The sequence below is a fragment of the Eretmochelys imbricata genome, chromosome 20, assembly GCF_965152235.1.
Source record: "Eretmochelys imbricata isolate rEreImb1 chromosome 20, rEreImb1.hap1, whole genome shotgun sequence".
Taxonomy (NCBI): Eukaryota; Metazoa; Chordata; order Testudines; family Cheloniidae; genus Eretmochelys; species Eretmochelys imbricata.
Window position 1 is genome coordinate 4,631,532 of NC_135591.1, and position 19,971 is coordinate 4,651,502.

The 19,971-nt window shown below is 47.5% G+C and overlaps 1 protein-coding gene and 1 long non-coding RNA gene across 5 annotated transcripts in view; one reads left to right on the forward strand and one right to left on the reverse strand.

Moving 5' to 3' along the window:
• Positions 1 to 7,901, reverse strand: part of GALNT6 (polypeptide N-acetylgalactosaminyltransferase 6) — a 46,646-nt gene extending 38,745 nt beyond the window's left edge. Inside the window, exon 1 of one of the 2 annotated variants that reach the window (XM_077838616.1) lies at positions 7,797 to 7,901. The gene's annotated coding sequence lies outside the window, so the exon portion shown is untranslated. Of the gene's footprint in view, positions 1 to 3,002; positions 3,120 to 7,796 lie in introns of those variants that run through there. The other variant, XM_077838617.1, reaches the window with a different exon arrangement.
• Positions 7,902 to 7,984: 83 nt separating this feature from the next.
• Positions 7,985 to 18,344, forward strand: LOC144277679 (uncharacterized). 3 transcript variants are annotated; one of them, XR_013348474.1, is made up of 6 exons: positions 7,985 to 8,079; positions 9,324 to 9,593; positions 10,479 to 10,605; positions 12,712 to 13,256; positions 14,851 to 14,910; positions 17,325 to 18,344. It is a non-coding gene; the product is annotated as an uncharacterized LOC144277679 (long non-coding RNA). The 3 variants fall into 3 exon arrangements; XR_013348475.1 differs by lacking the exon at positions 14,851 to 14,910; XR_013348476.1 differs by lacking the exon at positions 9,324 to 9,593 and having other exon boundaries at positions 8,034 to 8,079.
• Positions 18,345 to 19,971: the final 1,627 nt, after the last annotated feature.

The following is a 19,971-nucleotide window of genomic DNA, read 5'->3' on the forward strand; positions in this document are numbered from 1 at the left end:
GATTAGGAATTTGAAGTCTTCTGACAGTACAGTGTTGTTAGTAATCACGGAGGACTAGGAAGAGAGGACTAAAACAAAAAAAAAATCCTGTCAAGGAACTAAAAACATCTGTTGGCCACTGCCGCGAAGACCAAAATCAAGCTCTAGGAATCTTCAACCAACTTCAAGCTAGGTGTAAGCAGGTGCAACTTTGTTTGAACTCAGAACTAAATTGCAACTGCTTCCACCCAGTCTGCATTTGACACTTCATTATGGATTTCCTGAATGTGTGCACGTTTTAAAGTCTTCCCCCTTACATTGCACTAATACTGGGTTTCATTTAACTTCCTGATGAGGGTGTGATATTGGCCTAGAGAGCCATGAAGCGGTCATGCCCTGGATGGATATGACAGGCCAAAGACTATGTGAGTACAGATCCAGGTGCCCATTTGCAGCAGAAAAACTGATCCTGCACTGAGTGTTGATATAAAAAAACTAGAGCTGAAGATGCCTGGGTGAGAGGCAACATGTAATAGCTAGGGTTAATTAGCCACTGGGACAGTTATTAAGGGAAATAACAAATTAGTCATCACTTGGAGTCTTTAAAAATCAAGACTGGGTATTGGTCTAAATATATGCTCAAGCTCAATCACAAATTATTGGGCTCAATAGCAGTCACTTACATTAATAGGCAAAGAATAATTTCCTCCACGGCAGAAATCACTGGCTGACGTTCAAAGGCAGACTAGCTAATCATAGCTGTACTTTCTAGCTTTCCAAGTCTAGGCATGGACAAGCTTATTCTGTGCCCCTTTAGAAGACAGCATTCAAGAAACTTCACAAAGAAACTCAGCAGACCTAGACAGGGGTCATTCATAACTGCCATGATGCTCACACCAGCTCAGGGATTGATTGCAGAACCACAATGTACTTGGCTACTTTTAGGAGGGAACCAAGCCTTTCCCCTGTGACTTTAAAAGCTAGGTTTGTCCCTCGCTGTACAACGCAGTCAGATACAGTTATTTAGTAATTAGTTTGTTAGCCTACCCCCTTTACATCAAGTCTATTCTGCCCCTTTTGCATGCTCTAACTATAATTTTAAGATGATAAACAAAGGTGAGCTTGTGGGACTATTGCATACAATAGTTATTTTGTTATTCTACAGATACTCCAAATATTTCATATATTGTGAGTTCTGCATTGCTACACCTCGTGATTATATTGCAAGTGTCACAACATTTAGTAAAAAGAAATGTTTCTTTTTGCGAATACAGACTAACACGGCTGTTTTCATTAAAATAATAGAAAGGAATTAAAAAATAGCCCTCCAACTTGAAGAGAAAGCCTGGGAAGGTAACCAGAGTGCACCCGAAGAGCTCAGAAACCAAATAAAAGAACCCAAGAAATATTGTTTAATTAAAAAAAATCTCATGATTTTTAAGCCAATCGTGATTTTTAAATATGAGGTTGGCAACATCAGGAGTATAATGATACGTCAGACGTTAGCACTGAGTACTCCCCAAATCCAGCCAGCATTCACAAGTGTGCTTGGTGCCATTCCAGCTCCCGGCTCCAAATGCACATCCACATCCCCTGGGGCACCAGCAGCACCCTGGTTAGGAGCAGGGAGGGTGCAGTCATGGGAACCCAGCACACTCCTCCAGAGGCTCCACCTGGGAGAAGCTGTTGGCAGAAACTGAATGTTCAGGGAGAAAAGCAGGCCAGGCTGGGGAGAAGCAGCCTAAAGCCCCCCCATGAAGAGAGTCCTTGACCCGCCGGAATAGGGAGGTCTAGCCTCACTGCACACTACTCAGTGCGGCCCCTACCTCACTTGGCCCTCTTCTGCTCGCAACTTCTACTGGGATATGGAACCGAATTCATCATACAGGACAATCAGAGGCACACACAACACCCCGTCCAGCCAGAGACTTTCCTGTCCCCAATCCTTCCCAGAGCCAGACCCCCCTCTGCCACCAACGTGAGACTTGCTGCCCCCCCAATGCCCCTCTTCTCTCCAGGGTATCATAGCCACCCCTAACTGAAGGGGGAAACCCTTCCGCTCAACCAAGAGAATACCTCCACCCAGAGCCCTGTCTGCTCCCAAGAGAGACCCTCCAGTGCCCTCTACCCCAGCCAGAGCCATCTGCTCCCCCAGCCACAGATCTGTCCCCAACGGAGGTGCTCATTCCTGCCGCAAACCTATTTGCCCCCCCAACACCTCCCTCCCTTCCCTCCAGTGATTCACCTCCACCCATAGCTAGGGGGATACCACACCCCACAAACAAGGGGACATCACCCCAAGTCCTGTCTGTCCCTCAGCAAAATCTTCATTACTCTCTACCCCAGCCAGGGACCTGCCGGTCTCCCTCCTCCCAGCAACCCCCTTCTTCAAGAACCACCCCTAATCTCTAGCTGGGAGGATACGGCTCCCCACAGCCAGTGGGCTACCACCATATAGAGCCCCCAGCAAGTCCCTCCAGCCCCCCCACCGCAGCCAGAGCGCCCCCCCCTTTCCTCCAGGGATACACACCCATGCCTAGTTGGGGGGGGTACCACACTCCACAGCCAGGGGGATACTTCCACCCAGATCCCTACCCACTCTCGCAACAAGCCCCTCCAGCGCCCCCCACCCCAGCCAGAGCCCCCCCTTCCTCTAGAGCACTGACACCCCCACAGCAGGGGGATACCGCCCCTCAGAAACGCCCCCGCCCCTTTCCTCCAAGGAGCCGACACCCCCACCCATAGGGGATACCATCCCCCCTCCAACACCCCCCCCACCCGAGACCCCCCCCCTCCAGGGAGCCGACCCCCGCACCCATGGGGCATCCCACCCCTACCAGAGACCCCCCCACCCCTTTCCCCCAGGGAGCCGACCCCCCCACCCATCCAACACCCGAGCCCCCCCGGCCAGGGAGCCGAGCCCCCCACCCATCCAACACCCGACCCCCCCCGCCAGGGAGCCGGCCCCCCCACCCATGGGGGATCCCGCCCCCACCGGAGACCCCCCCAGGAGCCGGACTCACCTGGGTGGGGAGGTTCCGAGCCCCGGGACGCGGCTGCAGCAGCCGGGACACGTCAGGTGGCCCGGCCGCGGCTCGGGGGCGGGGCCAAGCCCTTCACCTGCCCGGGCGCGGGCTCCGGGGAGGGCGGCAGGGAAACGCCGCCGCCGCCGGGCACAGGTGTATCCCGGCCGCCGCGCCCCGGCCGCCGCGGGGTCCTAGCGCCGCCGGCTTCCGCCCTGCCGGCCGCCGCGGGGTCCTAGCGCCTGCCGCGTGTCAGGCTCCTACTGCCGGGGCTGCTGCAGGGCTCTATAAGATCCCGGCGCCTGTAGGCTCCAAAAGCCTCGGATGCTGCAGGGTGTAGGGGCTCCTACAGGTTCCTAATGCTCCCGGCTGCTGCAGGGTGCTATAGGGTCCAGGGGCTCCTTTAGGCTCCTAATACTGGGGCTGTGTGGCAGATTGCTATAGGGTCCTGGGACCTGAGGCTCCTTCCTATAAGCTCCTAATGCTGGGGGCTGGCTGCTGCAGGGTGCTAGAAGCTCCGGGGATCCTATAGGCTCCTAATGCTGGGGCTGCCACATGCTCCTGGAGGTTCTGGTGTCAGTAGCTCCCATAGGGTCCCAATGCTGGGGCTGGTGCAAGGTGCTATAGGGGCCCTAATGCCCGGGGCTCCTAGAGGTTCCTGATTCTGGGTTTGATGCAGGGTGCTATAGGGTCCTAATGTCTGGGGTTCCTAATGCTGGGACTGCTGCTGGGTCCTAGTGTCGGGGGCTCTGGTGGGGTCCTACTGAGGGGGCTGCTGCAAGGTGCTACAGGGTCCCGAGTGCCTATAGTTTCCTAGTGCTTAAGAGTTCCTGACTGGGCCTTCAGGGAGTGTCACTGCCCGTGGGTACTGCTGAGGGAGGTCAGGGAATGTGCTCCTTCAACGTGCCAGGTTTAACATTCAGACTCTCGTGAAAAGGGTCAGAGGATCCCAAAGCACAAGGGCCCAGGCCCCTCCATTTCTCTAGCACCCTACAGCACTATATGACAGTCTTATCTTCATAATAATTCAGAGGGAAGAATGTCACAGCTGAATTATCAACTCCTCCTTGAAGCATCAAGGTATTTCCCTGGAGGTCTCCTATTCAACTACTTTCCTGAGCTAAAATGATTTATTATGTGAGAGCTGGTAGGCTCGCAGCTGAAGGTGTGATGGCTGTAAACAGTAAAGATGCTGGTGGAGGGATATGGAGAGATGTCGTGGCAAATTTGCCTTGGCAGCTTCTCCCTGTCTGTCCTCCACTCTTTCCTAGTTCGCCTGGTAAACTGTTCTTTGGATTCTGCATTGAAATCAATGGAGCTGCTCTAGTCAGCATTTCTCATTTAGTGGGTTGTGGCCCCCAGGGGGGTAATGAAAAGCAACTGTCGGGCACAAGTCATTGAAAATGTTACTACAATCTAAAGCAAAGAAAATCTCACTCCGACATCCTTACCCGTCAAGGTCAAATATTCTCTGCTAGCCTCTCAAGACACACATGCACACACGATCGAACAGGGGTTCTCAAACTGCGGGGTTGCGAGGCTATTACATGCGGAGTCGTGAGCTGTCAGCCTGCACCCCGAACCCCGCTTTGCCTCCAGCATTTATAAGCGTGTTAAATATATTAAAAAGTGTTTTCAATTTATAAAGGGGTGGGGTCACACTCAGAGACTTGCTATGTGAAAGGGGTCACCAGTACAGAAGTTTGAGAACCACTGCTATAGAAAGATGTGGACAAATTGGAGAGAGTCCAAAGGAGAGCAACAGAATGATAAAAGGTTTAGAAAACTTGACCTGTGATGAAAGGTTAAAAAAACTGGGCAAGGTTAATCTTGAGAAAAGAAGACAGAGGGGGAACCTGAGTGTTGTCTTCAAATCTGTTAATGGCTGTTACAGAGAGGACTGTAATCAGTTCTTCTCCATATCCCCTGAAAGTAGGACAAGAAGTAATGAACTTAATCTGCAACAAGGGAAATTAAGGTCAGATATTAGGAAAACCTTTCTAATTCTAAGAGCATTTAAGCTCTGGGATAGGTTTCCAAGGGGCTCCCTATCACTGGAGGTTTTAAGAACAGGTTGGACCACAGGTGCTGACGGTCATTTTTCTGGGTGGGTGCTCCACCCCTGCTGTGCCCTGAGGCCCCGCCCCTTCCCCAAGGTCCCACCCTTGCTCCACCTCTCCCTGCCCCTCCCCAACCCTGAGTGCCCTGCCCTCACTCTGCCTACCGCTGCTCCACCCCCTCCCCACAGCTCCTCCCACCTGCTGCCAAACAGCTGATTGGCAGGGGCCACCGAACAGCTGATCGGCTGTGGCTTCTGAGTACCCACTATATTTTTCACATGGGTGCTCCAGTTCTGGAGCACCCACGGAGTCGGCACCTATGATTTGGACAAACACTTGTCAGAGATGGTCTAGGTTTATTTGGTCCTGCCTCGGCATAGAGGGCTGGACCTGATGACTTCTCAGTGTTCCTTCCAGCCCTACATTTCTATGACATAGGCTTATCATTGTTATTGCTGAAGTTTTTTCACTCTGACTTTTACAGTAAATGTCTACACTGAGGTTTAGGTTGGTATAGGGACCAAGCCCCAGTCAGATAAATGACAACGTTGCCACCAGATTTTCAAAAGCACTTAACGCTGGCCTGATGCTGCTGCTGTTGAAATCAATGGCAGTTTTACCATCATTTGCCTTCCACTGGGAGCAGAGCTAAGCCAACGCAGAGAGCGCTTTTGAAAAACGCATCTCCAAGGTCAGAGCCTGAGTGGATGGAAATTGTCACAGCGCCATTGAAATCAATGGAGCTCTGGCAATTTACATCAGCTGGCCATCTGCTCCCTAGTGTCCAACTCCAGGTAGAGTTTTGCTGGAATAAGACCTGAATAAGGAACACAGGATTTGGCCTGAAGAGTTAGCATGGAAATTAGGAGGAATTTGAACCCTTTCAAAGTTTTAATTGCCCATAAATATTTACTGCAGCAGAGACAAAAAAAGCCCCTTGATCTTCACTGCTTAAGGGCACTGGTTCATCGCTAAGGACACAGGGTTGTTGTTTCCCATTTATCTAAAAGCATTTAAGTATTCACAGAAAATGTTTGTTTTCTTTTGCAGTGGATCAATGTGCTCTGGTGCAACATGGGCTGGACAAGAACCTAATTCTCCACTTCTTTCTCTGGCACATCCACGCCTTCTTGGAATGCCTTCCCCAAACTAATCTTTGAAGCCCCTGTCTTCCTTCAGATCCCTTTCCAAGGTCCATTTTCAACATAACAGTCAGCTGTCAATTTATAGTGGCTAGGCAAGTTGATCACAGGGTTAACCGAGAACATTAATAATTCTTGTTTAGTGGGTTTATACCTTTAAACTTCCTGAGTCGAAACCTGCTAGGCCTTGCAACTGTGTGACTACTTTCCTTCCTCTTTCATCCTCTCTGAATGCTTATTGCACCAGCTTGTTGCATTTTATCTTAAATTTTAACACAAACTCTTGGGGGCAGGAATTGTTTTACCCCGTGTATTTTACAGAGTGCCTAATACAATCCTGATTGTTCTGATCTACAGCTAAAAGCAAGCGTCAAATCCTCAGCTGGTGTAAAGTGGCCTGGCTTCACCAAAGCTAAGAAACTATGTTAAGTGGGGCTGATTTACAGCATCTGAAGATTCAGCCCCAATATTTCAACTTGAATGCAATGCAATGGTTTCCTTTTCATGAAGACCTATTTTTAACACTAGATGGTGATAGCTTCACAAATCTCAGATCCAGGGAGATGCAGTTACTACAGCTTCCATTACTGCAAGAAAGCCGTGGCTTCTAGAAATCCAGAAGTACTGCTGGGATTGCTCTCCAGGTAAAAGACGTCTGAAGTACGGTAGGAGATCAATGGTGGCGAACAGCTGCTTGTGGCTGGGGACAAAACTTTGAAAGGGCACCATCAGAGGAATGGAACTTTTTTGCAATTGCCATGGCAGGTGTTGTCAAAGGCTAGTTTTAATATTTGCAACACAAGAAGGAGCTGTGGCATGCAAGCGGCTACGTTGGGACATCACACACAAAAACCACAGTGCTAGGAAACACTAACCTATTGGGACAGCCATCTGTTTTAGATTGCTTGAGGAAATTCTGATTTCTGCAGCGAAAGGGCTGAGGAATTGGAACCTTGCACCCACACCCCAGGAATGGTCTGATGAGATGGTGGGAGAGAGCAGAAAGACGCTGCATCAGCAGGCGTGAGAAACCAACTAGCCACACGCAAGGTTCTTAAAATCATCAGGAATAAGTCCAAGGAGAGGTTTTAAAAAAAGGCAGACAGTTTTGGCCTGGATCTTGCATTGAACAGGGGCCAATGGACAAGGATGACCTGACCACGAGGAACGTCTTTCTGTATGAAAGAGTAAATCATATTATTACACATATCAGCGTGGCACCTAAAGGCCTTGGCCAAGAGATGAGCTACCCTGTGCTAGGTAGTGTACAAATGTAACCCACCGATGAGAGCATGTTACAGGTTTCTCCCCTCTGTGCCAATCCACAGAAGATTGGAGGGGTTCAAACCCCTAGTTTTAGCTCGGAGGTTCAGCCCCCGTGTGTTGACCAAGAGGGTGGCCATCCCACAAACGTCCAGTAAAAAGACAGCCCCTCTCTTAAAGACCTCACCCAATAAACAGAGGAGACAGAAACAGTGTGGGAGGGGAAACAGAGACAGATGAAATAACTTGTCAGAGGTCACACAGCAGTTAGTGGAAGAGCCATATGTATGGGGCTCAGAAGAGTTGTGCTAACCCCTGGGCAACACTACCTTGAATACCAGTTCCCCTCTGATGTCGTCCTTCAGGGATACAACGCATCCTGCAGAACCTAATTTTGAAGACTTGCTCTGCAGTCTGCACAGACTGCAGCTTTAATTCACGGCTACTCTATTTCCTGTTCTGCCGCTGTTCTGAGGTTTCACTATTAACATCAAAATTGAAGGGAAATTCCCTGCCCCCAAAGTGCTCCCCATGAATTTTTTCGGTTGAAACTCACAGACCCAAATGCCACACAACAGCAGAGAGGCAATGTAAGGAGGAGACCCGGCACGAGTAAGTTGTCGCTGGAAATTTAGTCCTTTGTGTTCATCAGGTGTATAGTGAGACTGCAGCTCCATAGAGTAACTCGCTTGATTTGACTGTTTAAGGGAAGGGCATTGTACAAGCCCCGGAGAGAACGAGGCAGCCATTGCTGATGATTGCAGCCTGCAGCTATGTGGCCTACATCTTTTAACTAGCTACAAGAGCAAAGTGTGTGTGGGGGGGGTCACCACAGCCCCACTTATTGTTATGAGCTTCACATCGAAAGCAACAGAGCTTCACCTGGCTAACATACTGGGGAATAGGCGAAAGATTCAGGGTCGCATGCTTCTCTGAGTTGTACCAATGCCATTCTACTGAAGTCTCAGAAGTCATACGAGCATGCTCCTTTGGGTTCAGAACCAGAGTAAAAGGTTGAAGCAGAAGTCGTCAGCCAAACAATCAAGGTTCAGGAAGGTTTACCATTTTGGGATCACTACTTTGATCTTAAACTGTGAATAACTGGCAGGTTGCATATCAGATTAAAATTCCTAACTCTACAGTGATCTCATCTTCACTACAGTAATTGTTGGAAATTAAATAGCAATAAACTACTAAAGCATTTATTGAATGCAATCAATGTAATGAAGGCAAACTCAGTAATTAAACCCCCAAGTCATGCACTTTTTAATAATTCACTGGTATATTAATTTATAACTCTTGTATGAAATGTGTATTAAGGCTCTGTAACACATTCCTGGTGTTTGCTTCCCACAAGATTTCTACAGTGACTGCTTTGTAGCATGGTACATCCGAGATTGGCTTATGCTTCTATGGCCCAATGCAGTGTTCACTGAAGTATTTTGTTATGTGTTTATAATTATACAATGCCCAGCATAATGCAACCCTGGGCCATAACTGGGCTTGCTAGGTGCACATAAATAACAATAAATCAATGGAAAGGCTCCTTTTGATTCCCCGGGACATTAGATCAGGCGCTGGCTAGTGCATCTTAGGCTTGTAAAATTAATGAAGAGCCCAAAATAGCTTTGGTATATTCTGTAAAAGTGAAAGGAATCACTGGGAACCAGACAGCAGAAAATAGGATCTAAATATTTTTCTAGCTGTGTTCATGGTGTGACAGATATGTAAACATCCCGCACTGTAATTTCCTTTACAGTTCTGTCAAAAGTTCTCTTTGTGCCGTGCGTATTGCTCCTTGTTTGCTAATGATTGCAGCAATAGCCCATAAAGAATCATCCCTATCTTCCTAACAGGCAGGGGATGTTTCATCAGACGGATTAACCGAGCCCCTAATTATGGAGCTAGAGTTTAAACTTTCAGAACTGAGCTGCTGAAAAAAACTGGAAATTATGACAAGAAGCAAAGCTGATTTGCGTAGTTATGCTAATGGAGATGCATGAGGCCTTCAAACGACAATTGAAATTGAAGGGAAACTCCTCTGAGCATTGGTTTTATTTCCTTTCCTTCTCCCCCGCCCCGCAGTAATTGGTGCAAACAGCAAAGTCAAATCCACAATATGGCAGGTAAGGCAAGGAAGAATGTGCTAAATATAAGACAAAGATATTTTTCTTTGTGGCAAAACTGTTTTGATATGGAGTAACCCGTGGGCCATGAACTAGATTTCCACTTGCATGGTATTTTAGGAGGAGATTTTCAAAAGGCACAAAGGCAGTTTGTGTCCCAATTGCGGCTGAAGAAAAGAATAAATCATTTCCTAGTTCCCACATATGCCTTTGGCAATCTTCCCCTTTCATGTCTGTCTCCCTGGAGTCAGTTTGCTGCTATGCTACTGCATGGCATTAGTGGTCACAGGTGGGATGAAATTCATGACTCCCCACGGGTTGATGGTAATGGTTCATGGGTGATGCAAAAGCAAACCTTCCCCCCACAGAGGAAGCAGCCCTAAATATATCTGAATGACGGCTTTATTCTGCGCCCTCTTCAAATCAGTGAGGAAACTCAGGCCTGGCAGGTTTGTCTTTAGTAAGGGTAATTACAAACTTCCCACTTTTAATTACTGAGAAGCAGCATGGCCTAGTGGCTAGACTGCTGGGCTAAGAGTCAGAAGACCTCAATTCTAGTCCCACTGCTGTCACTCACTGACCTTGTGACTTTGAGCAAATCACTTCCCCTTTCTTCCCCCACCCACTCTTTGTCTTTTCCTGGTAGATTGCAAATGCACTGGGGGAAGAAACTGCTTCTTATTATGTGTTTATACAGTGTCCAATATAATGGGGTCCTGATCTCTGTTGGCACTGTTGCAATTCAAATAAATAATAATCATATCAGTTGCAACAGCTCCTCCTAAAAAAAACTGCATCACAGTGCCTGCCTGGCTCCTTGCTAGTGTTTCTTCTTTAGTAACATTCAGAGCTAATCATTTTATACTAGTTTTTGGTTTCCGTTAGCCAGGCACTGGAGAAATGGAAGAAGCGTTTTTCCAGCTTTACCAAGAATTCACACACCTGCAAGATTTATGTGCAAAGCAGGCTGAGCTGCTACAGAAGTTGACCGTGAAGAAGGAACCAATGACTGGTAAGGGACACTGCTAACTCCATGCTTCGGTTTGTGTTGGTTACAATTTCTGGCCCCCTAAAGAAGGTGTGAAGCTCAGGCAAACGTGAATTCACATACCTTAGAATTGGATTCGGCATGTAGCTGGTCCGAGGGGGCACACTTTGTTGTGGCAGTTGCTTATGCTGTGTTGGATGGGAACTACCCTATACATCGTAATAAGGATGTTGAATACCAAGCAGACAGACAAGGTAAGAATCATGCTTGGACTCTTCGGAGGACTCATGGCAGATGCAGCGTCTTTTAGAGTATGCGTACTCTGGAGCTGGCAGTGGTCTCAAGTTGCAGTGGGGGAGGTCTAGGTTGGATATTAGGAAACACTAGGAGGGTGGTGAAGCACTGGAATGGGTTCCCTAGGGAGGTGGTGGAATCTCCTTCCTTAGAGGTTTTTAAGGCCCGGCTTGACAAAGCCCTGGCTGGGATGATTTAGTGGGTGTTGGTCCTGCTTTGAGCAGGGGGTTGGACTAGATGACCTCCTGAGGTCTCTTCCAACCCTAATAGTCTATGGACCATACGTCCACATAGGATGACCATACGTCTCCTTTTGGCTGGGACGGTCCCTTTTTTAAGCCCTGTCCCAGCCGTCCTGACTTTTTTTGGCCACACTGGGCATTTGTCCCGTTTGACTGCCAATGATATCACTGCAGCTGCACCGCGACTGGTAGCGTGCTTGCTCAGTCCGAGCGAGCGTGGGTCTATCCACCCGAGGTTTGGAAATTATACCTCTAGCGTAGACGTGTCCTACGAGATTCATTTATGAAGCAAAAAATTCACCAAGGGAAACTAGCAATAGAACTGAGCAAATTTCCTCTTTTTGCAATTTCCCCCCCTGCCTTCCCCCAAGTGAAAATCCGGCTTTTTCAAACAGTTTTGTAACCAAAATTCCATCCATTGTTATTGGTATTAGAGAGGGGCTCAATCAAAGCCAGAGCACCAGAGAGCTTATGATCATACATTTTTAAAAGATGCAAAGTTACCAGGAAAGCGGATTGAAGATCAGAAATACTTTCTGGATTACCCCGCTAGCCAGGTTGAAAGCTCTTTGGGGGCAGGATCTGTCCTTTTGTTCCTTGTTTGTCCAGCACTGGGTTCCTAGTCTGTGACTACGGCCCCCAGGTGCTACCCTAATACACCAAATAAATAAGCATCGCCACAGAATGCAATGCACATGTCTTTGACCATGCTTTCTCTAACATAAGCATATAGCAATATGTGTCTCTATGTATTAGATAAAAAAAATATCCAAAACAAGTCACTGCACCACACACACTTCTCCCTCTGGGGAGAAGACGAGAGAACACACCCATGAGAGAAGTTAGTCAGATTGCTTAATGCAATACTGGAAGGTGCTCAGCTACTCAGAGCAATGTGGCTTAGCACACAGCCCCTTCCCCATTTTACTGGTGGGCAAGCTGAGATGCAGAGAGGCTAGTGATTTTGTCCTCCTTTGTAAACTGCTTTGAGATCTGCTGATGAAAGGGCTAGGCTGTTATTTTTATTACTACAGTGATGAGTGTGGTATAAGAATCTAGACAGCGTAGACTAGAACGCACCTATCTAAACATTCTTTTCTTCCCTCTCTGACACTTCCTGGTTTGCTAGAGAAATCCCAGAATGCATCAACCTGTGACATCACTGACATCATTTGTTCCACAAGATGCAAAAAAGAAAAAAAACCCACATTCACTTAGTAGAGTTTTGTCATTTTTCCTGAATTCAAAGCAAGAAGGGATTTACTAAGATTCAAGGCTATCTTCGCCTGTGATGTTAGCTACCAGGCAGGCTCATTTGCATTTGTGTGCTGGTATAGAGCACTTACCATCGTCATATAATTAAGCAAGGTGAGGAATGGTAGATGGAATTGCCTTTACCTTCCTGCTCAGGAGAAGCCCACTGAGATGAGGGGGTAGCCATATCTGCTGTGAAGACAATGCCCAGTCACCAGTGTTTGTCTGCCAGGGCTATGATTCACAAAAGGAGAATGATACCATTGGGGGGAGATGCAAACAAAAGCAATAACCTTCTTTCAGTCCCATGAGTAAGTGGCCCCACTGTTTTCTTTTAAAGACATGCCAATTTCGATGCCAATCCAGTGCACAGACGACGGGGGGTTAGCACAATCAGAGAGACTCTTCTTCAAACAGCAGTTACCAAAGGTTCCCAGCTCTATGCTTTCCAACCCAACAGTTCCTACATGGCCCAACGCTGCAGTTCTTCGGGACCAGCCACAAGATGCAGACACGGTTTCTCATTTTGCTATTAAGTACCCCCTTAGTGCAGCAAACAACGGCTTGTCAAGCGGCACCAAGGGGAAGGCAGATTTCGCAATAGCACTTTCCAGCCAGAACCATCACAAACCGCACGTGGGCAAGAAGGCGGCTTGTGACACGCTGTTGAAAAATTATACGACGTTTCCTGCCTTGAAAGCGGACAAGGAAAAATCCACAGCCCCTCCCATACCTCCAGAGCTTGCTACCCTAAATCCAGAGGATGTAGGCTCCTTTCCCAGTTTCTTGGATCTTTATGAAGCACCACAGGATTTACAGATGGAAAGTACTTCCCTTCCAGCTGCAGAAATTAAAGTTCCTATAGAAATACGAGGACCCACGCAGGTACAGTATATGGTTACATAACAGTATCTACTATTTGTATTACTATAGCCCTGGACCAAACCCCATTGTGCAAGGTGCAGTACAAATATAGAACAAAAAGACTGCTTAGGTACTTTTATTGCTCCCTTTACTGTAGTATCTGAGCACCTAACAGTTTCCAGCATAGCTATCCCCACCACAGCCTGGTGAAAGAGGGAATTATTACCAATCCCACCTTACAGATGGGGACAGAAAAGCTCAGTGGCATGCCCCAAAGTCTGTGGAGAGCAAAGACATAAACCCAGGTCTGTCAAGTCCCAGGCTAGCTCCCTAATCATGGGGCTATCCTCTTTCTCCAATAGATTGTAGGATTTGCCATACAGCAGTGGTTCCCCAAACTTTTTGCCAGCACGATCCAATTTTAATGATTTTTTTCCTTCCGGGACTATAGACACCGAGTTTTACTTTTCCCCGGAGGTGCTCCACCCCTGCTCTGCCCCGAGGCCCCGCCCCGACTCTACCCATTCCCCCAAGGCCCCACCCCTGCTCTGCCTCTTTCTGCCCCTGCTCTGCCCCCTTCCCCGAGACCCCGCCCTCGCTCCGCCTCTTCCCACTCCTGCTCCACCTCCTCCTCAAGGCCCCCACCTGCTTGCTGCTCTCCACCCTCTCCCAATCCCCTTACTGAGCCGCCGATCAGCTGATTGGCAGTGCCGCCAAACAGCTGATCGGTGGCAATGCCCCTGAACAGCTCTGGCTGGTGGGTGCTGAGCATCCACTGTAGCACACTGCTTAATTTGTGCCAGGGCTTGCCAGGGCTGAGCCCCGGCACCTCTTGGCTTGGCAGTTCATAGCCCCGGCATTTCTGAGCTTGCTGCGTCAGTTATGAATGTAAAAAAATTGCTTGAGCCCCAGCTCCTCATTGCTGGAGCCCCGGGACCTCTTTCATTACAAATTAAGTACTGGGTGCGAGGACATGCTGCGTGGAGCAAAATGGTGTCCTCCACATGCTAGGGATCCATGACACCGTCTGCGAATGGCGCAACCCCGTTTGGGGTCGTGACCCATAATTTGGGAAACGCTGCCCTGCGGGATCTGACCATTCGCCCATCCGCTCTAGCATCATGTTTTCAAGGGGGAAGTGCTGGATTCATCACCAGAAAAAAATTAACACTCCCCCCCATACTGTACCTAGCCAGTTTTTTAACTCTGTACACATGGGGAGCAATTCTTTCCTGAGCCTTGGGGCAGCCAGTTGATGCCCTGAGCATGAGATCTGATAACCTTGCTGTAACACATCACCATATATGTTGTCTTTGCTCATAAATTTACCAAGCCCTATTTAGGCGACAGCCCATTTGCAAGTACTCTTGGAGGGTCTAATCACCTTCATTGCCCTTCTCTGGGCCATTTCACTCTCAGCTACTGTCCGCCTCCTTCTCTGAATAGTCTAGAATATCGTCCAAACCCCAACAAATACTGAGAGACCCTGCCATGCATTTCTGCACCTCAGAGGGACCAACCTTGCACTCTAACTCCGTGTTGCTTATAACTAAGCCATATTTAATTCATTGGCAAGGCTTTGCTGCTTACCCCATATTGATATTTTCCTTCACAGCCTCGTCCAAAGGACTTCATCCAAAGCCTTTTGAAAAATAGATGATTTGGTCCATCTAGGGTAAGTGCTCGGCCACTGCTCTGTTGGGCACGCTGCAAATGCGTGTAATATCCCCACTAATCTTTTTCAAAGGCCTGGACACCCTATCACCAGCCTGGTACAACACTCTGCCACGTCCAGTTATAGCCCTTACCTCAGGGCCCCGTTTATCCTTCAGTGCACACACACAGTCAAAAAGAAACATGGAACACCAGACCGCCACAAAATACTAGGCCAGGTCCACACCAAAAAAGCTAGATTGACCCAGCTACATTCCTCAGGGGTGTGAAAAATCCACACTCCTGAGTGATACAGTTAAGACAACTTAACCTCCGGTATAGACAGCGCTAGGTTGATGGAAGAATTCTAGCTACCACCGCTCGTGGTGGGTGGGTTAACTGCAGTGACTGGAGAACCCTTCCAGTCGCTTTTGTGAGTGTCTACACTGACTCTGCTGCTATAGCATTCTAAGTGTAGACATAGCCTTAGCCCTGTTCTCAAGCTGGGCTCCAGCAGCTTAATGCCCTATATATTTCCCAGTCTAGGGTAGTCCGCAGGATCGGCTTGCCCTCTCGCGGTTCTCTGCTAGAGCCCCAAGAGAATACAATTCCCAGTCCTCTCCTGGTCCCAGGCTCCCTCACGGAGCCGGGACCATCATTTATATCCCAGAGCTGGGACTCATCAGACCCAATCCCTTGATGCTGTCAGCTGGGTCAGATGATTCCCAGCACATGCTTTCTGTGTTCTTCTCAAGAACAGGGCTGGCTGCTCCCCAGTCCCCCTGGGCCCTAAAAGGGGCAGCTCTGTTACAGACCCCTAATAAGTTAGAGGCAACATTTTCCCCTTCATAGATTCATAGAGGCCAGAAGGGACCATTGTGATCATCTAGTCTGACTTCCTGGATAATGCAGACCAGAGAACTTCCCCATAATACTTCCTAGAGCAGATCTTGTAGAAAAATTAAAAAATGGTGTGCGAGGCAAGATCTCTCCTAGGCCTCTCTGGTCCAGCCATCTCCTCTCTGTCTCTCTTTTTAACTGTCCCCTGCTGATAAGCTAAATCATTTTGACAGGTGTTTAGCCATCCAGTCCTTAACCACTGATCACCTTTCTTTGGCCCATGTGGGGATGCTGGCAGAGGTGCACAGATCGAGGAGTCCACCTTAGGGTACTCACGTGCTGTCGCAGCTCCATTGTGCAAGGCACTGTTCAAGTCCATAGTAGAAAAATAAGACCGCACCTCATTAGCCTCCTTTAAATCCCTCCGTCTGATTGCTTCCTTTTGCTCCTCCTTCTGTCCGTATGTCTCTTGTCAGATTGTAACTCTTTGCAGGCAGGCACCGTCACCTTGTTCTGTATTTGTACAGCGGCTCGTGCAATAGGATCCTGGTACATGAGTCGGGCTCGTAGGTGCAGTGGGAGTACAAATAAATAATAATGGCAAGACACAACAGATAGATGAAATATACAGGTTGTTGTTGTTGGGGGGGAGTTTATGTTTTTGCATAATTTCTTTTCACTTTTCCAAAAATGGGGATCTCGTTATAATTACACTATTAATAGTAACTGCTAAGGATGGTCAGCACTGAATCAAGGGTTGTTGTTTTTTTTAAGAAGGAAAAAAATGGACGTGTCTTGTAAAATCCAAATGTGCCTTATCAGCACTTAATAATAAAGCAACAAAAAGGAAATTACAGAGCTTTCCAACTGACCTTTCACAAAAGCCCTTTGATCACATTGTGGCTTTGGCAGAGATTGGAGTCTCCAAGGAGGAAGCGATGGGCAACTTGAGACACTCAAGTGCCATAAATAAATAAGATGGGGGGGGGGGAGAATCACCCAGGTGCTTCTGAAGGAATTGAAGTGCGAACGGAGGGGCTGCTGCGAAGAACATATCAGACTCTATGGCCCGAGACACAGCTGGATAGATTCTGCGCTGGGTCTCTCAGGAGGTGCAACCTTAGAGGAGGGGCAGGGGCAAAAGCCGGCTTTAAACCACATTTGCACCTTCTGCCTGCTCCAAGGGTTGGCGTGGCTGTGGAGTAAGTTAGAGCAGTCCTGGGGCTGCTCTGTGTTAAGGACAGCTGTATTGCTAAGCACTACAGTCACCCCTCCTCCTGCCTTGGCCCCCAGCACACCTGATACGCTGTGGAACAATGGGGGCAGCATAGGGGCATAGAGGATAGCTCTAGGGTGGTCCTGCATAGGGGAATTCCCCGGGGACCAGCGTGATCTCTTTTTATAGCCCCTGCAGCAGAGGCCAGCCACTGGTCAAGCAGAGTTTCCTGAAAGCGGTGCCTATTTTTAAACAAGATGCCAAGATTGATCATGGGAACTAAAGACCCATGGAAATAAACATAGTTAAAAGCCAAACACAAATAATACCCCTATCTTGGTTAACCCAGTTATCACTCTTTCCCTTTAATAATTTTCTAGACTTCCTGGACTCCAGGATGGGCAGTAGAAGACAGTCCACTTGGTCACAGCGGGGATTGTGAACTCCAAGGGTACTCTGCATACACAGACCTGTGACTTTTGCCAAGTCATTTTCGCAGCTGGGGAAACAGCACAAGGAGACTATTACAAGCATCTCATAGCTCATATCGAATAGGATTGGTATCATCATGTACTCGTAACCCAGATTACAAAGGATGGCTTTCTGTTTATGAGCCTACTGTAGAGTTGTTGGAATAAGTGACGTCTTGACTCAGTGTCTGAACTGAAAGGTTGTGAAAAGAATTTTTGGTTTGGGTTGACCCGAAATAAAAAAGATTCAATGTTTCCAGCAAAGCTCAAAAAGTCAAAAAAGAATTTGTTTTGAATGGAATGAAACATTTTATTTAATTTCTGAGTTTTTATTTTTTAAATCTTTTTCAAATAGCAATTTGTGAAAATGAAGTGACACTCTAAGACGAAATGTTTCATTTTGAAAATGGAAAAAAAATAATAAAAATGAACTGTTTCAACAGTTCTGATTTTTTTTATATTTGACCAAACCCATTTGTGAAAATTGACCCAAATTTGTGAATTCATAGAATATCAGGGCTGGAAGGGACCTCAGGAGGTCATCTAATCCAACCCCCTGCTCAAAGCAAGACCCAGTTCCAATTTTTGCCCCAGATCCCAAATAGCCCCCTCAAGGATTGAACTCATACCCCTGGGTTTAGCAGACCAATGCTCAAACCACTGAGCTATCCCTCCCCTCCCAAATTGTTTTGTTCCGTCCAAATCTGCAGGTTTTTCATGCGGCGGCAGCGGAAATGAGTCACACAAAAAAGTTTGTTGAGCTTGGTTGGCTTTGAGTTGGATCTTTTAGCTCAGGCAGTTGTGGCTCAGATGTTAAACTGAACGTTGAAATGTTGTTCCTGTGACCCAATTGGCTAATGCATCAGCTTGGTGGCCTTTGATTGGTGGGTTTCAGGGGTATTAAAGCAGCTTCTGTTCTGTAGGCTCTGAGAGAGGCGGTTATGGTTTTATTAGCTCACATGCTTTTATATGTACATGGTCAGATGCGGTAAGTGGACTTATCCATGGCTGGGTATCCCAAGCATTTTACTCGGGCAGAAACTATCCCAGCAGTACGGCTGGGGAAAAGATCCGTGCCTTCTCATGGCACTGAACAGTTATTCATATCACGGCTCTTCCTCTGACTCAGCTCGAAATCTTGCCATAGAGAACCCGATGAATGAACATCGATGGAAGGAAGTGCTGGGCAGGGAAGTAGAGAATTATTATTTGTTCTCATATAAGGACTAGCGGCCTCAACCAAGATCAGGGTCCAATTGTGCCAGGTGCTTGACAAACCCATAGTAGGAGACGGTCTCTGCTTTGAAAAGCGTACCGTAAATAGACAAGGCAGGAGGAAGAACAGAGGCACAAAGAGTTGGTATGATTTGCCTGAGGTCCCAGAGCTGGGTAACGGCAGAATTAAGAAAGAGCTGAGATCACCTGAGTCCCATGCTAGTTCCCAATTCCCTAGACCATGCTGTCTCTCTAACTTAGATGAAAAACAAAGTTAACACAGATAAGCCCCTGTTAAATAGTCTCTTTATCACGAATGGCAAAAGCTACTCCAGTTCTCACTCTTCCTTAAAACCTCATCGGCACCTGTTTAATCGATCCCCTAATGAGCATGAGCAAGGTTCTGCACCGTCTAGTGGTGATAACAATAAAAGAACAGCCAGACTGAGTCAGACCAAAGGTCCATCTAACCCAGTATCCTGTCTTCCAACAGTGGCCAGTGCCAGATGCCCCAGAAGGAATGAACAGAACAGGGAATCATCAAGTGATCCATCCCCTGTCGCCCATTCGCAGAGGCTAGGGACACCATCCCTGCCCATCTTGGCTAATAGCCATTGATGGACCTATCCTCCATGAACTTATCTAGTTCTTTTTTGGACCCTGTTACAGTCTTGATCTTCACAAGCTTTTCCCGGGGCCTTCTGTGTATTTAGAGAAGTGTTAAGCAGAAAATGGTGATGTGAACAGAAGATACCTCCTGCTCAAAGATGTGACAGGCATGTTATTATTCTGTTTTTCTATTTAGTCCCTTGGGAAGAGCTGCTTTCCAATGGGAGGCGGTGGGAACAAGTGGGTGAAGCACTAGACTAAGACTCTGAAGGCCTGGACTTTATTCTCGGCTCTGACTTCCTGTGTAACTTTGAGCAAACGCTCCCGAGCCACAGCTTGTAATGGATTAGTTCTATTTGCAAGCTTTTAATCTTCACTTTGCTCCTACCTTTACTAAGAGTGGCAATTAATCTACTATAAGGGAGTAATTCATGATGCCCTAAAAATATAATACTCCCTAGCTCTAATAATAATATTACCTAGCTTGTATCATCAGTCAGTCTGAAAGCAATTTACAGAGGAGATCAGTATCATTATCTCTATTTTACAGATTGGGAAACTGAGGCACAGGGGGGTAAATGACATTCCCAAGGTCACCAAAGCAGGCTATTAGTAGAATCAGGAATCAAACTCGGGTCTGCAGAGTCCCAGTCCAGTGTATTATGTGCTAGGCCATATTGCCAGCTGGAAAACAGGTTCCTTCAGATATCGGAATTTAGCCACTCTACTCCAA